Source organism: Centroberyx gerrardi, chromosome 1 (genome assembly GCF_048128805.1).
Source record: "Centroberyx gerrardi isolate f3 chromosome 1, fCenGer3.hap1.cur.20231027, whole genome shotgun sequence".
Lineage (NCBI taxonomy): Eukaryota > Metazoa > Chordata > Actinopteri > Beryciformes > Berycidae > Centroberyx > Centroberyx gerrardi.
In genome coordinates, this window is record NC_135997.1 from 12,261,216 (window position 1) to 12,274,115 (window position 12,900).

Genomic DNA, 12,900 nt, shown 5'->3' on the forward strand with positions numbered 1-12,900 from the left:
AATCTGTGATTACTCAGATTCTTGTGAGGAGCAACAAATCTGATGCAAACTAGGAGGGTTAGACTGAAAGACTCAATGACAAAATCTTCTAGTGAGGATGAGACCCGTATGGCAAAACACTTCATTATATTAGATACAAAGATTCTACTATTCTACTAAGATTCTACTGCTCTGTCATTTCTTTTTTGGACTACAAAAGAGATAAGGTTTTATGTGCTGCCATTCATTCTGCATTATCCTTCAAGTGTGCCATCAAAGTGTGGGAATCCCGTTAGCCTTAAAAACAGGTGATAACTCTGAGCTAATGACTATTTTATGAGTTACTCCCCTTAATGGAGTAATGTATGCCGCTCGATGTTGAATAAATACATGCTAATGTAGCCGTATGCCAGTAAAAAATTCTTCACCCAGCACAAGCCCCATAGATTTACCACAGAAATTTGATTTACTGTAAAGTTTGAGTGAAACCACAGCCAGTAAACAACATGGAAATTCCCTTTGCATTTCTGGGGGCGAGAGCAACCACCCTGCCCACTCTTTATTATGCATGCATCTGTCCTCCTCTCTGTTGCTTTCAGGCATTATCAAGGCTTCAGCTTCCAGGCTCAGCTTGTAACAGCTTTATCTCCAGTCACAAGAGGGGCTGGACAATGGATAAGAGTGTGTGTGTGTGTGTGTGTGTGTGTGTGTGTGTGTGTGTGTGTGTGTGCGTGTGCGTGTGTTTGAGGGAGTTGGGGTTGGGGGAGGGGCTGGTCATTAATGCTAAAATCAATCAGTGAATCAGAAGCACTGACTCTGCAGAAGGGCCACATTGCCAGCGATGATATTCTTATTCTGTCGCTGGCAGCTTCTGAGAGGGAGAGAGTAATGAAGGGAGAGAAAAATGGGGGGAGGGAGGGAGCTGGACATGTGAGCTTACAGTAAGGAAATAAAGCAAAAAAAAAAAAAAAAAGGTGAAAAGAAGGTGGCAGGTTGATAGTCACATTTTCCCACAATGCCAGAGGTCGTATGTCCCCTTGTCCCTATCTGTCACTGGGTAGGAGTAGTATCATAAACAATGTGAGAAAGAGGATTGAGCAGTTGAAGGGAGAGAGAAAGCGTGACTGCCAGGCTAATAGAGAGGGGAAGAGCAAGGCATGAGGAGGGTTGAGGATGATGGCTCCTGATGGCTCATGACTATTAGTTTGAGACGTTTACCTGGCTGGAGTCCAGCTATAGTTCAGCCCTCACCTCCTCATGAGGCCCAGGAGGAGCCAGGCTGAATTAAAACAGGCCCGCCAGAGCCGAGCGCAGCAGAGAGTTCGGTCTGTTTACTGGGAGACTGCAGGAGGCCGGCATACTTTAACCCTCTCAGGGGTCTGCGGAGGGCCTCACAGCTCTGCCTGCAAACAGATGGAGCTGTGACAGAGGAATGCGTACATATGTACAATACATAAAGACCCTGGAGGAAATGAAGGAAATGGCAGCATAAAGCAACAGCTACGTTTTGGTCCACTCTATTGTCAAGACAGTAAGGACAGGTTTTTTTCACCTGACTGGAATTATGAGCTCCACCAAGACACAAAATACTTGTCCAAAACTGAAAATTATCTTCTGGTAATACAGATTTGGCAATTACTCTACAATTTAGAAAGCATACAAATGATAAAACTTATAAATTATTATATACATAGCATATACATATTATATATTGTATGTGTGTGAGAGAGAGAGAGAGAACTAGGCCACTTCACTGTAGGAAAACTAATACCCTGTAGGACGATTTATGTGTTAGAGATACTAAAGCTGTATTGAGCAAACCATTGTGCATGTGCAGTTGATAAACTGACGTATATACTTCTTAGTATATACTTTAGCACGTTGCAGTCAGTCTATAGGAACTGCAATGTGTACTGTACACTTAAGAACAGTGCAGCGCAAGCCAGCCAGAGTCTGTGAAGGTGGAGCCGTCCCAGGCTTCCAGGTTTTAATGGCTATATCCTTGCCAGATGCATTGTTAATGAGTTCATGTAGCACAGCCTCATAGGACGGGTGGTACCCTCTCCACTGATAGAGGAGGAGAAAAGGACATAACTTCTGGAAACTATTTGATGACGTTGATGTATATCCACCCCTCTCCTGCTGCACAAATGTACAAAAATGCATATACGCCCTTATATGTATACACACACACACACACAGGGAAGAAAGACTAAGGGATGTGTCTCTGCTGTGCTCCATTTCCTTTCCCAGCGAGGGGCCTAGCAAAACAAACTCACAGCTTACAGTTGGATCAGATTCATTTGGGGAGGGATTGTTGTCTGAGTGACAAAATATCCTTGTGGAGATGTCAGTAACGACACAATCTGTGCCAAGAGTTATAAATCAGTAAACTCTATAACTGCTTCCAGATTTCTCATCTCATTCTTAACTAAATATTCTGCTTTTTGATTTTTTTTGGGAGGTACACTGTTTTTTGTGAGGCCAGTGGAGCTGAGCTGAGCTGGCAGGCAGTCGTCTAATGATAAGTATGATGAGTATGAATAAACAAAGGCAGTCTCTGATCAATTGAGTGTGTGTGTGTGTGTGTTTGTATGTGTGTGTTAATGGACTACTGGATAATATATCTGAAATCGGGGAAATGTGAGATAGCAGTAATGTAATGTTAAGTACACGATCTTGATAGACTGATCTAGAATTGTGAACGAGCCCTAGCAGGACAGAAATACATAAAAAGAATGAAGCATGGCTCTTCTCAACATTTCTTCAATCATCCGATGGTTTTAAAGTGAGCTTTTGATCCCTCTTGTGAAAGATTATGCAGTACTTAGATTGACTGTCAACCTGTGACTGTCAACTTTGTACCAATTTAGGGGTATCCATCTTTTTTTGTGTGTTCTACTTGCTTACCCACCAAGCCAGCTGGCCATCTTTTCTGTCTGTCTACTTCTTTATTTGGGGGATGCAGGCGTGGGGTGTGGGGGTTAATTGGCTAATTGGTTGTATACATCTACCATCCATTCATCTGGATTCATGTTCCATTAGCAGCCAGGCCTTCAGAGAGCCTCTAAGCCAGCCTCTCCAGATGGGGTCAGACTCCTCTTGCCTCTGGGTCCCCTCTGCAAGACCTGGGTGTCGGGTTACACCCCGCAAAACCACACATCAACGTATGCACATGCTATAGGAGCAAGCACATGTGCACCCACACACACACACACACACACACACACACACACACACACACGGGAGATGAACAATACACATGCACACACCATCCACAGGCGGTCTCTTTCTCTCAGCACACAAGCAGCTGTAGGATAGCCACATGACTTTGAGGTATACAGAACATTTTTAAACAAAGTCATGGTGTTGAATGAAACAGATGGTTGCGCTGCTTATCAGTGAATTTCAGAAAGACGTGTTGCTCAATCGGTCGTGCGGGATTAATCTGTAGTCTTCCAAAGTTCCTCATCTAAGTTGACTAAGCATACACAATTATTTGCATTCATATTTTAGGCGTTTAGCTGATGCTCATATCTTAAACTCGATCTGTTTTTGACTCAACTTTATAGAAAGGTATGTAGGTGTGTGGGGGTGTGTGTGTGTGTGTGTGCTCATTTCTAGCATATGATTAACTCAAAAAGTATATGATCGTTCTCTGAAGCGCATTCCCCAGGTGCCATTCTTATCTCTGTCACTTCTCTGGCATTCTCCTCATCGCCGAGATCAGTCGACAGCAGGCAGCCTGGAATTCCACTCCGGAGAAAAACATGATCTTTTTGTGTGTGTGTCGGTGTGTCGGTGTGTGTTTTATACTTCTGTCAGATAGAGATCTGACCAAACAGAAGCTGTAAACATCTTAATGTAGCCTCAAATATGCAGCAGCACTCGCCAGTTAGACAAATCATTTACTTCCCCCTCTTCAACAGACCATTGTCAGTTTCCATGAATCCTGAGAGAGAGAGAGAGAGAGAGAGAGAGAGAGAGAGATGGAGAGAGAGAGAGAGAGAGAGAGAGAGAGAGAGGGAGAGAGAGATTATCCAACCCACTTTTCCCACTTTCTGTGAAAAGTTAGTAGAGGTGCACTAAAGGTAGAGGAGGAGGGCTGAACTAGTCAGTGAGGAATTTCTGGAGCTACAATTCCTACTCGGATGTCTTTCCCATGAGTCGGGAAGTGGAGCAACACTCTTTGACCAACCTCCACACATCATACATGTGTTCCCCTGTCTCTCGGCTCATTTTTCGTGACAAGCTTTAATGAGTACCACCTGTTTGCTTGGGCCACAGCATTCAAAACACGGAGAAAGAAAACTATGTCAGCAATGTGAACAGTTTATGGAAGTTCCAGGTCGTATTTGTGGCCTGTCCTGTATTTGAATGACAGACATTTTTTAGTCGTACAGCGTATGGTCATTATTTGATCTTTGGTTTCTCCTACTCATAACGCAAACGTGTAGCGCACCACGAAGAGCAACAGGGCGGTGTGTTTGTGTGTGTGTGTGTGTGTGTGTGTGATGTGATCCACAGCGCAGTGCTGATGAAGAGGAGATGTTCAGGGTGAATTCCACAGATAAGTGTCATGGCCTTTTGCGGCCCCGGGTAAAGGACAACAGAGGGCAAAGGACAACAGAGGCTGCATATGGAAAGCCTCAGACACACATGCATACACAAACAAGAGCTCACGGGCTCAGGGTGTACAGTGAGTGAGTGAGCGAGTGAGTGAGTGAGTGAGTGAGTGAGCGAGTGAGTGAGTGAATGAATGAATGCATTATAAACATAGTAGTCCCATTACAGGAGAGCTGCAGCTTCAGTCTACGATAACCAGCCTAATAACAAGATAATGGGATATAATGGGACTACTGAGGAAAATGTGTAATCTATAACAAATGGCACCCCAAACAGCAAGGTCAAAAGCACACACACACACACACACACACACACTGAGAGGAGGTAAATCAGCTGCTGGGGCCCTATACGTGGCGTCAGGCTCAGTTCAGACCAGAGCATTCTTCAGATTCCTGGCTGTAATTACGCTGGCAGGTCTGATTCAACCTTATATCTGTTATCCACAAACAGGAAGGACGGTGCTGATCATCTTCCGATCGATATCTGTCCACCGGACAATCACGCACACGATCACACTGTTTCAGTGGAGAACAATCAGATTGTAAGAGGAAAACAGAGGGCCTCTCCGTTTATGGCTCTGTGGCCACTTAAAAGCAAAGCACTTTGAGCACAGGCATTTTCTCTGCTGTGTGTAGCTTCTGTGAGAGTGTGCGCGTGTGTGTGTGTGTGTGTGTGTGTGTTTATGTGCCCACGTGTGTATGTGTGTTTATGGGTAGGAGGTGGTACCTGTGCGTGCGTGAATGTTTGTGCTTTGCATGTGTCAGCAGGCCAGGAGATACTCTGTGCTGGTATTAAACCACAGAGACCCATAACACAGCAGTATGTCTGACAGAATGTGGAGGAGGGGCAGGAGAGAGAGAGAGAGAGAGAGAGAGACAGAGAGAGAGAGAGAGAGAGAGAGGTGGTAAGCTCAATGGGGGATCGGTACAAATATGTAGAGTCATGTCCTCTTATTAGACAGCAGGGGGCGTGTGGTGCAATTGGATCCGAATGGAGGGTTTCACTTCCATCTCAGGAGACTGAGGCCTGGCAGAACGCGCTGGGGAAGATGTCTGTGGCTGGAGGAATACTATCTCATACACACACACACACACACAGAGACACACACCAATCCAGGTTCATTCATCTCGAAAAGATTCTCTGTAAACATGTCTGTACAAATCACACAGGAAAACATAAAACAGATACAGACAGTTGCAAACACAGAATCAGATAGAAACACAAACACACACACAATCGACACAGAATCTGAGATTCACTGATGCAACAGTTCCCTTGTTTCTGCAGCCTCTCTCCCTCCCTCTCTCTCTCTCTCTCTCTCCCATCTCTCCCTCTACCCCCTCACTCGACCACTCTTTCTGTCTCCAAGCCGCCTCCTCCCCCTCGCTCTTACGGGCGCGCTTTGAAGAAAAACACAGGACGTCCCATCTCAAAGGAGTGTGCTACATTCCATGTTCTGCAGCGGGCTGCGTTCACCGCTCAGGACAATGGAACATTGTTAGTAGGTTTTGTTACAGTAAGATCTTAATAACAACTAAGAAGGTTAACCAGCTGTAATCTCACATGAGGGTGAACCTATACCATTTATCCCATATATACAGCCGCATGCCCCCTTCTTTTGCACACACCCACACACACACACTCTAATCTTATCATTCTTCTCAAGCCTCCGCGTTCAATAAACAATGCAGTGGGGGTCAGGGGAAAGTCAGGCAGGTTTCACTGTGCTCATACAGCAAGTTTATGAAGGATAACTTGTTGTTATTGTTTGGAAAGAAACTTATTGGGAAGCTTTCCGGGAGATGGCCCCCCCTACACACATGCATAGACACACACATACACACAAACACAAACACACACACACATACACACAAACACAAACACACACACACACACACAAACACACACACAAACACACACAGTACAACTCCTCCCACCCCCCTGCTTTCCCCTGGGCATCAGCTGAGTTGGCTTTCCCTCTAAGTAGCGCCAGCGAACCTGTTCCTTCTTTCCCTGTGAATGTCAGGAATGGTTTGGAGCGACGGTGGGCCCTGACCTGCTTTGCTTGACACTTCTCCATCAGAAATTCAGAGTGGTGGATCTGGGTCACATCCCAGCGCCCGTTGCTGAGTCACTCTGCTGGTTTTACCTGTTACAGCAGCCAAAGACTCACCAGGCTGGTTTGCCAGCGAGAGGGAAAGAGGGAGAGAGGGAGAGGGGGAGGGAGAGGGGGAGGGAGAGGGGGAGGGAGAGGGGGATACCCAGCGACGTTGTTTCCTTACTCCTGCCACCCATCCCATCTTCTGGTCTTCCTCGTCTTGCTCTTTCTATCTCTCGGTGTCTCTCTAGTGCTACAACTTAGACCATTAAGCTTTTCTGGGGGTGGGAATTCGTTTTTATTTGAGAGAGATTATCACTTTCTTTTATCTATGTATGTCTTTTATTCAACCAGGCCGGCAGCTCAATTTGAAAAAAAACCAAAACAAAAAAAACTCTTATATGACATGAGTTCTTAGCTTGACATGGATGTGTTGACTAGGCTACCAAAATGCTCACAGCCAACTTGTCTGTACCCATCACTGTAAAAGAGAGACTGGAGCTAACTGGACATAGAGCTGAGAGTCTGACCCCTCTTTTTATCCCTTTCTTCCTGTCCTTTCGCATCCCTTCATCTCACTGCACTCTGGGCAAATCCTCCTAGTGATAAGATGGGTTTATGGCAAAATAAAACTCAAAGTATTTCTAAACTATAGGGCGAATTCTGAAATAAAATTGCCCTCCTGTGGCTTTCACTCCAGCCCACATCATCAGCCCAAAGTGAAAGTGTCCTACAATTTTGTTTGCAACCAAATCCAAGTCAAAGCTGTGATTCAATCTTGGTATTAAAATTAACCAATTTCTCTCATTCCCCAGTGTAGGAGTAATAGATGTCACTTCCTTTTATCATTATCTTTGAAATGATCATAGGATTAAATCTGGGATGAAGTCAAGGAACATTTTTATAAACGAGGCCCCAAGTGACAAAGATGTTCATTACTGGACTCTTTGTCAATCGTTACCGTGGCCTAGTTGGAAGAAAATCAACACTGTCAAATGATTACCTATCCCACCCAGTGGCACAGTCACCTTGCAGATTCTCAGTAACTGCACCCCCCACATAAGGTAGTCCATGTACCATTAAGCTAATGTGGCAGAGGGCAGTAGCACTCCAACAGGGAGGGGCAGAGGGTTACACATTAAAACAACACCAAAGGCTTGTCAAGCGTCTATAATTCATGAATGGAAATAGACATGGCACATTTTATTGATTTCTCTCTACATAAAACAAAGGTGAAAGCACTAGTCTGGCAAATGACAAGTGAGCTTTCCTTTGATGATGCGGAATTTGATGATGGCACCAAAATATACTATAGACACTTTACACAGCACGTACATACTGTACGTGCTGTGTAAAGTGTCTATAGTATATTTTGGTTAGGTTGAAATATCAAACATATCGTCACTGTCGGGTGAAAACCTTGTATCGCTTGTAAGCTTTGTATCAACATTTCAGGAACTAAGAAAAACAGCCTTGTTTGTAGCTTGATGAGAAGGCATTTTTGGTTTTATCCAATTGTTTTTGAAAGGGTTTCATAAGCCCAAGAGGTCAGAGAATTTGCTCAACCCATAGAGGAGCATGTAATCCTTCAATTGAAGTGAAAAAAATTACCAAAACTGGAGTTAGGAAGTTTTAACATGACAACCGCGATACATCAAATTGTGCAAGGCTAATAGCTAAACCAATTTGAGGAATATTTCTATAAAGCAACAGTGGGATGAACTGAACCGCCATCTTTCCCAAAGGCCTGGGGTCTTTTGTGTTGGCCTGCCAGTCATACTGCAGGCCTTTCTCACAAGTTAGGTTGGAGTGTCTGTGCAGAGTGCAAAGTAGTGTAGAGTGGCTGCCAGTCCCTGTGTGGTGGACATATGGCAGTGCCGTGGGCCAGGGGCACTGTGGGGGTGGAGGCAGAGGGCAGCGAGTGTATGTGTGTGTGTGTCTGCTGTACGTGTGCTTGTGTGTGCATGTGCATGTACGTGTGTGTGTGCATATGTGTGTGTGTGTGTTTTGGGGAGGGATCTGTGACAAAGTTAAAGGATTTAATGAGGCATACAGGGGGTCAGGAACAGAAGGGGGTCCCAGGCGCTTCCCTGTGAGTACATCTGAAGGAGGGGCCATTTTGAAGTCCTTGTTCCTCCAGTACAGCCCCCCGCCCCCCTCCCAGCCCACACTTTCTGTCTCAACTCCTTTGTCCCTCTGCCTTTCACTTCAGCCTGTTTCCCTTTCGCAGACACATGTGCACAAATGCAGGAACCCAGAAAACGCTCTCACAAGCACGTGCACACACAAGATCAAATTTAAGAACTACAGCCCGCTTCAATAATAAATAATAGATTATGTCAAACAATGTGAGGCAAAAATGACTGTGCAATAGTGTGTGTATGTGTGTGTGTGTGTGTGTGTGTGTGTGTGTGTGTGTGTGTGTGTGTGTGTGTGTGTGTTAGGGGTGGGCTATGTTTATATGAGTGTCTGCTGTGTATCTAGGATGGAGGAATTCCTGTTTTTATGAGTCCTGCCTGTCCCATCCTGAAAACATGGTTCCATGGAATCTTCTCATGCAAAATGATCCATATGCAAAATCCCAGACTTACATGCTCATCTTCAGTATATGAAAAAGCCCCATTAATGGTTTATACGGTCATGTATGGGAAATCACATTGCCCTAACTCGATATGGTTCATATAGAGCCCGGCTGAACAGGACTGCCAGTGTTATTTTACAGACAGCCATTGTTTTCCATGTCTGAAACGTTCTTGTTTATGGTTATGGTGGTACAACATGTAACTCTCCAAAAATGCAGAAATTGTTAATGGTTTATTAGGGTATAAAAGGTTATTTGTAACCAATTTTACTAGGAAAAAAATCCCTCTTTCTCTCTCTTTCTCTCTCTTGCTTGCTTGCTCTGTCTCTCTCTTTCTTTCTATTGACATAACCGGACATGAAAAGCTAGGATGAGGGTCTGCCACAGCCCTTTAGAGCCCTCCACAGTTAAACAAATGCTGACAAGCCTAGACAAAAAAAACACTCTACAGCTGATGTAAAACAATCTTTGGGTTCATTAGGATATGCATTGTATTCTGTCTCTGAGTGATATGGGGTCATACTTTTGTACCAGTTCAACTCTTGATAGCTTTAGTGTGATGTATTTAGAGTATTGCCTTTCTCTCCAGTTTTTGTGCAGTGCAGTTAGTTCTCAACCTGTGTGTTGAAGCACACTGTTGTGCAATTGAGTGAGCTCAGTTGTACATTGAGATTTTGCTCAAATGTGAAGAAAATCAGTCATATCAATCAAACAAATTGCTATACAAATATTTACTTTTTAAAAACATGTTGTAATTTCATAAGCCTAATCAAAAGGTAATCAACAGTAGCCCTATGTTTGTTGGTCCTCTTGTATGTTCATACACCAATATCATGCAAGGCTTTGTGTGATATTTTCAAGCAGTCTGTTTGGTGCAAATTTTAATTTTGTTGTGTAACTGATGTGTTCCTCAACATCAAAAAGGTTTCCATGTACAGTACGCTGGTCTGTTACCACAGTCCGCCTCCCTCCAGCAGCTTGACTGTAGGTGAGACATGCTTTAAGCAGCTATTTCCAGCTGGCTGCTAGGAAAGTCCTGAGGCCCTGAGCAGGTCTGCTTTTCACATAGACCTGCTACAGACCAATCATCAGTGACCTCATACACTAGGTCCCTCTTGGAGTATAACATGAAGCGGTATGTGTGTGTGTGTGTGTGTGTGTGTGTGTGTGGTGGGGGGGGTTACAGATAAGTAAACCCCTTAATAAACCCTGTATGTAATTTGCATGTATAACTTTCCTTATAGCTAAACCTCTTCACTAAATTTTGTGTGCGTATGTGTGTTTGTGTTTGTATGTGTGGTGGGGGTGGGGGGGGATGTGGTGGGGGTGGGGGGTGGGGGTGGGGGTGGAGAAGAATGTGGCATTTCAAGATGCTTTCATACCAGTCAGTCAGTGCCCCAGCCAACCGGCCCATAAAAAATATGTATTACATCACAACATTACATTACAGCTCCCTTTCAAGGCTGGCTTCCTGTTATGTTGCAATTGTATACTTCTTCAGCCTTAAGTCTTAAAAATATGACGCAAATCCAAAATAACAAAACCGCTGAAATTAAAAAGGACAAAAATAACATCTTGCCCTCAAAATCACTTGACCTGCCAACCCTCTAAGACAGAATCAACAACCTTTAGGTACCAATTTGAACAGCCAGATGTGGCTATTTCAAGGGCAGAGTTTACTCTGAGGAATTTACCATGCAGAATCTATCAGGTCACACCAGCCAGCCAGGCAGTCTTTCAGTCAGTCAACCAGCCAACCAGGTCAACCAAACAGCTGACTAGCCAGCTCCTCATGAGGCTGTCAGTCATTCAGATAGTCAGCAGGTAGTGAAAGTGATGGAGGGGTACATAAAGACAGGGATTTTTTTCTTCAGCAAGCTGTCATAGCTCTTATCAGCTTTCAATTTACAGTGTGTATATTTGTGTGTATTTGTGTACGTGTTGCATAACAGAACAGCCCTCTTGAATAGCTTTCAGATATTATCAGAAAGGACTGCTCTGCTTGTGAGTAGGCTACTGTTTCTTTCATGTTTCATACACACACACACACACACACACACACACACACACACAAAGACACATGCACATTGTGAGTTGCTGCTCTAACAGGTTGGGATAGACATTAACATATCCCCCCCCGCAAGCCACTGCAACAACTGGGCGGTGAGTCTCTCTGCCTATCTCTCTGTCTCTCCCTGTCTTGGCTCCTTACTTTAAATCACATGTATATACAAACAGATAACCCCCCTTTGTCTCTGTATAGTCTCTTTATCTGCCACCCCCCACCTTTCATTCTCTGTCCTTTTTGTCCTTGTCCTGCCCCTGCTGTCTTCAAAGTGCCAGGGGTCATTTCATTTCAAGTATAAATAATTCACCAGGAGCCGTGCAGGCGGTGTGCAGCGGCTGTCTTATGCAAGCAGCGGCTTTGATTTAGTCCTGTCACTATAGCAGCACAGCCAAGGTCACCTCTCACAAATTAACACTCCCGTGCAGCCATGGGGTTATGCTGTTGTTTTTGTCCTTCATCATTAGGTTCAGTGTTTTTCTTATTTTGAATTTGTGTCATATTTTTAAGACTTCAGACTGAAATAAATATACTGTATTTCAAGAAAAAGCGCTGTCGCATTTTGTTTTGATAATTTGAAAAAGTGGGTCATGTGACACGCAGTTTTTTTTCATTGTGACCATCTGCCACTATCAGCGAACATTACTTATTTCCAACTATCTTTCCAACTACCAACGTTTGTGCTGCAACTTTCTTTATTTTCATTCTGGTTATTGTTGTCGTAAACTCTCTCAAGACCATGAAACCCCGCCTCCTCTTCCTTGTGATTAGTTGGCTCACAAAAAAATGGCAGGACGTGTCATTGTGCACTCCTGTAAAAAGTTCAATTTTTTTTTTCAACTTTAGAAAGTTCACCTAAAAACATGCCAGGCATTGCGCCATTCCAAAGCTTTCTGTCCACCTTCCAGCTGCTCCCCATTAACTTTCAGGTGAAAAAGCTGCCAGTTTGAAAAAATGTAATGTGCTTTTTTTCTTTTGAAGTGTCAAGTTGCTAAATTGGGTTGATTGTGTAGCCATTTCTCAGTTTAACTTTGTTGCAGGATTGTTGCTTCACTGCTGAAATATCAAGGGCTCAGTTGTGGCTCAGTGAGGAAAAACTCTCTAAACTAACTTCTTCCATTTAGCTGGATACCACTAAGCTGAGGTTTGCTCATTTCTATGTTTCTTCCTCTTTATCATTTATAGGCAAACATGGTGGAGTGTACACGACACCAGTTTTTACATTACAGAGAGGGGGAAGGCTAGAGGAGACAAGGAGACGAAAGAACTGTTCACTGTATGTTTCCTTGGAGCCTATGAGGCCTGGAGCCTAGATCAAGGTGACTGCACACAGAATGAGTTTCCATCGCTAATCTAAAACACACACTGTGCTTACGTACTCCCCTTGTCCCCCAACCATTGTTTCACTTACTAAGCTTAGATAACAAGTAGAAAGTGTGATGCAATAATTCTTCAGCGTAAAACTTTGTGAGTTAATTATTTCTTTTTTGCGAGGATGAGTTAAAAGGAAGTCTTGACTAAGAACATGGCAGTGTGTGGTAGTCATGCCAG